The 5,372-nt window shown below is 35.7% G+C and overlaps 1 long non-coding RNA gene across 1 annotated transcript; it reads left to right on the forward strand.

Moving 5' to 3' along the window:
* Nucleotides 1-1,664: 1,664 nt before the first annotated feature.
* LOC136839152 (uncharacterized) lies at nt 1,665-3,658 on the forward strand. Its single transcript, XR_010853220.1, has 3 exons — nt 1,665-1,816; nt 2,883-3,149; nt 3,458-3,658. It is a non-coding gene; the product is annotated as an uncharacterized lncRNA (long non-coding RNA).
* The last annotated feature ends 1,714 nt before the right edge of the window (nt 3,659-5,372 follow it).

The raw sequence follows: 5,372 nt of genomic DNA on the forward strand, positions 1-5,372 counted from the left end.
TTTTGGGGTGAGATTTATAGTCCCTGTCTCTTCCTCATAAGTGTTTAAAGGACTCATGTGCCAACGGCGTCTGGCATTTCTCAGTGATCACCCAACTAAATAGTGACCCGTCTCAACCTTGATTAACTGTCAAATTTTATGATTAGCGATGCATTATAATTCACACAAGCTACCAGCTGATGACGCGTCCTTGCAACAAAATAAAAAGAAATGTTAATTGCACCTTCCTCTCAGATCAGACAACGTCTCCACAACACGTGGGCTGTGATATAACCTTTGTTTTAAGTATAATACTGCTAGTATTTGTGAGGTGATTAGCTTTAATTCAGTTCTGACGTCATGTCTGGGCTAAGGGATTGTGATACCGAACTGGATAAACAGCTCTAGATAAATATAAGGCGCAACCGATCCGCAATTTAAAAAGGCTATGAAAGCAACTCTTCAATAAAAAAAATGGATTATTGCATTCAGTTATTACAATGTGCAGGCTTTTCTGGCTAGAGGATGATTTATCTTCTTCTCTTGTTCTCAGTTTAATCCTAGTCAGTTGTTTCTAACGCTCACTAAACAGCTAATTTCATAATTAGTTTGGCAGATGTTTTACGGACGGACGCCTTTCTTCACGCCTATCCTCCCTATATGGGCTTAGGGAAAAGAAAAAGCATAGTTACCGCTAAGAATAGCAATGCAGTCATATAAACTACAATCATGAATTTATGAGGAAATTTGTAAGCAACCTCGAACCATTTTCAACTGATTCTCCACTTCTACAGGTGACCATCGTGTTGAAAACTCGCTTTTTATGTCTGTTCACACGAAAGATCAGCTTTTTTCTAAAATATTCAGAACTTTTGGCCACTTATTCAGACACCTTGGACCTACCTCTACAGGATCACAGGTGGTCTTCAACCTGGTGATATATTTTGATTATTAACTGAAATTAATCTGCAATACAATGGAAGGCAAATCAGAGTCTGCTGTTGTTGCTGTTTATTCTTGTACAAAAAGATCCCAACTGTACGCTCCTGTAAAAGACTTGGTCGAATATTTCATTATTTTTTCTTTTGAATTGGAACTAGATAGATAAATCAAAACTTACAATGACATTGATGGGTTGATCTCATTTGAAGAAGAAACGGTTCTTAAATAAGTCAGTAAATTTTGAGGACAAGAGAAAGGTAAAGGTTTCTAAGGTTTTAAAAAATGAAGCCTGGTGTACCGAACTTGGATACGTAAAAGGTCGCATCTAACTGTCAGTGAATCCATGGCGATGGGTCTGTCCTAAAAAAATAAATTATTAAGGAGAAAATAGACGCAAGGTGTATTTCTATACTATTTTTTGAAAGTTACTGCACATCGCTCATAGTATCAAGACAAAAGCCTTTCGAGAGGAATATTAGAAATCCTTAAATAGAATTTCTACCCCACCTATTCTCTGAAATCTTTGGTGACTGGTAAAAATCATCCAAACACTCCCTGGCGGCTCATGAAAATGGATTCAAATTTACAGCCTAGATAAGAAAACTTGAAGGGCTCAGAACGGATCAACACAGATATTCAGTTTACATTTTTTGTTGCTCTAAGAACTCAGTTATTTCCTGAAGGAAAGAAGTGACGCAATTACCTTACGTCATTTATCCACCAATAAACCCGCCACAAGCACCACCACCACCACCTCCGCCTTTTCTCACCGATCCTCCGCTGTGTTCTGGAGGGTATAAAATGTCTTGACCCTCAGGCAAGCCACCACAACCTCACCCCCCTTCAGAAACCCTGGTTGTGCTTCGGAAACCTAGCTTACGTATCCAGTTCAAAGGTAAAGAGAAAAAACTGACACTCATTTTACGCTATCAATAGTATTCGCTCTGCATTTTAGTTTGTCTTCTGTTTTCTGGGTAGTATAACTGGAAAGTATAAGCAGCTGCCGTGCAATCGATGGCTCAGACACGATATATCTTGCCATTAAAAGCATCGTTCAGACATTAGGAGAGTTATCTTTTGACCATCCCCGCGTAACAAAGAAAACTAAAGAGTATTTGCTGTATCTTATACACAATCATTGTTAAAACTTTGACCGAAGAACCATCGAAATGAAATTGTGGAAGCATCGCAGAACAGTAAAAAATTTAGTGAATAATTTTGGGATCATCTAACGCAAAACGATTGTATGAAGTTATTTCATAGAGGGGAAACCTGAAATGACAAGGCGGCAAAAATTTTCTTCGTTATTGTAATGTAAAATATGTTTATGGAATTTTTTCTTAGGTGATTGCAAGCCCTGCGTCTTTGACGGAAAAAGACTAAACAAGGAGAAACGATTCCTGACACGCACTCTTCGAAGAGAGAAGAAGCAACCGCTTCTTAATTGTAGAAATTATAATTTATCTGAAAGGCAAAGGTGACCGACTTTTGATGAAGGGGAAAGGGTTTCAACTAATCCACGGGAAATTAAAGGACTGAGATTCCCTTGACAGTGAGTTTCTAAGTTTGAAACATTGTGAAATCTGCTTGGGTACTGGGAATTGCATTTTGATACCAAGGAGACGTGCCAGTAGTTACAGATAAATCACTGCAACTGAACTGCATAGTTCAGTTGCTTCTCTGTTACCTGTTCAGCAGCTTTAGCGATGTTTACCGAATTATATCAGTACTGACAACAACACAGAGCTCAGGTTCAAAATTTCCTGTTAAACCCTAAGATTTTTTTTTTTTTTTTGTCTAGGAAGCAGAGCTAGTCTACACGTAAATTCAATCCAAAACATTTTTTGAAACTCGCACTGCTGTACTTAAACGGATATCGATTGGAAGATCAGATTAATGGGCGAAATTTCACAAATTAATAATGTCAGTTAACTTTTCATTCCATTCTCTATTCTCTACAGATGAAGGTCCTAATTTTTGTTATCGCCTTCCTGGCCATATCTAGTGACTGCCTGAGCAATGCTAAAGAAAACCAATTAATTGCTTGCCCTGACCCAGTTTCTCAAAGATGCCCTTATCCACAAGGGCAGTTTCCAGAGTATTTTGCCCATCCGGAACACTGCTCCATGTTCTGTGAATGTGGGGCTGAAGGCATCGCATGGGAAGTCACTTGCAATCACGACCTGTACTGGAATGACAAAATAAATGCTTGCGACTGGCCAGCCAATGTAAGATTTTTGCAAATTTTATTTATGCAAATTGTTACTCATTCAAATGTTTGCAGATTATAATATTATCCGTACTGTTTCGAAAGTATGTTTTTATGTAGTTTGTCTATGAAGTTTTCAATGCATATTTTTGCTAATTTTCTTCTATAAAGTTTCCGATTTGATTTCGGTCAACTTTCTTTACGCAGAATCTAACGCAGGTGGTATGGAATCTAATTTTGGGTTATAAAATGTTATATTGTGATTATGAAAATACTGGTTGGATTTGGAAAGCACTCTACTCAAATATGATGTTTTCTTCTTCACAGGTTGACTGCGGAAGCCGACCACAGCCCTAGAGATGATCACAGTTCCGTGGCCCCTGGACCTTCCTTGAGCAATCTGGCTCCACAGACCAGGATGATAAAGAACATTTTGTATGGGTATCCGATTTGCTGTTGATGGTGCACCATTTTTCTCGCAAAAAGAATGACATTCTTTTTAATAAAAGATTGTACATGATGAAACAACTTTTATTTTAATCACATACCAAGGGGCTGCATATGAGAGGAAAGGTTCAAATGCATATTTTATGTATATACATATATATATATATATATATATATATATATATATATATATATATATATATATATATATATATATATATATATATATATATATATATATATATCTCTCAGGTTGGAGAGGTAAAGGCATGCATGGCTCTTACAAGATCAAGTTTATTCTGCCAACGTTTCACATCACATGATGCATCTTCAATGCTGGAAAATTACAGGCAATAAATACTTAAAATGTCACTTATACAATGGGAAAAACTTCTTTAAAAGGACGACGAGTTGATGTTGTTGGAGTCGCTTTTTATAAAAACTAATGTACCAACACTAAACACCCAATCGTTGTCCCCACAACTGTTTATTGCATAACTGCCTGTTTGTTTACTCTCCACGTTCGTTATAGGTTTCTTTCGTTTGTTTATTTTCTCCCTGTCTTTTTAGTCACTTTTTAGCTCTGACCTTGGTAGGTGTTCCTTTCAAGTTCTTGTTTTAATTTTTTGTATTTGTAAATGTTTTAAATTTTTAAAGAAGTTTTGCCCATTGTGTAAGTGACATTTTAAGTATTTATTGTTTGTAATTTTCCAGCCTTGAAGATGCATCATGTGATGTGAAACGTTGGCAGAATGAACTTGATCTTGTAAGAGACATGCATGCCTTTGCCTCTCCATCCTGAGATGTTTGTCGGGTCTGTTTCCTCTGCGATTCTTCTATATATGTAGATACACACACACACACACACATATATATATATATATATATACATATATATATATATATATATATATATATATATATATATATATATATATATATATATATATATATATATATATATATATATGTGAGATTTCGAGAAAATATCAAAGTCATCTGTTTAAAAATGGTTATGGCAGAAATATGCGTTGTCTGGTAAAATTAATACTAAAACAGACAAAAACAAAAAAAAAAAAGAAGACTCACCGATGCAATGAATGGAGGCCGATATAATGACCTCCATAAAAAAAAACATATGATAATGATAATAACCAAATATCCTGTAAGTCCCTGGCGCAAACTCCGGTTCCAGGGAATAAAAAAAAAAAACACTATTAACTACATGATAAAACCAAGCTTGTTGCTTTCAGATATCGTGATAATGATGGAAAAGTTAAAACTAAATAAAGATTATTATTCGGATATTATCTTACACGCACATTCAAGCATAAATGTATGATACACATACGTAGATGCATAACACAGCTGACAATTGGATGAGGGAAAAACGCTAAGGAGTAATTATGACTTTCTCAATGGAGCAATAAATGAGATTCCATCATGCAAATAATCCTCCAATTCATCCTAAAAGGAAAATAAGCTTTTCTTTTTAATCATCAGTCTTAACTATGCATAATTTTTTACCTGGCCGCAGCAAAGACGTCCAGATAAAAATCTTTCGCGCTCCGAAGTCGATCGATCAATGTTACATCGTTTCTGCATGACAGTACAACGTACAAGATATTTTGATGGAAATATAAAGGATCTAGTCAAGAGGAGATCTACGGCTATTTCATTAAATGAAATTCTGACTCAATCTTCAGGAGAAAAAACGGCGAGAAATGCGATTCATCTAACATATACATAAACGAATATAACTTTTGTGTGGCAATGTTCACCAGTTCAAAAAATA

Source organism: Macrobrachium rosenbergii, chromosome 6 (assembly GCF_040412425.1).
Source record: "Macrobrachium rosenbergii isolate ZJJX-2024 chromosome 6, ASM4041242v1, whole genome shotgun sequence".
In the NCBI taxonomy this organism is placed as follows: Eukaryota; Metazoa; Arthropoda; class Malacostraca; order Decapoda; family Palaemonidae; genus Macrobrachium; species Macrobrachium rosenbergii.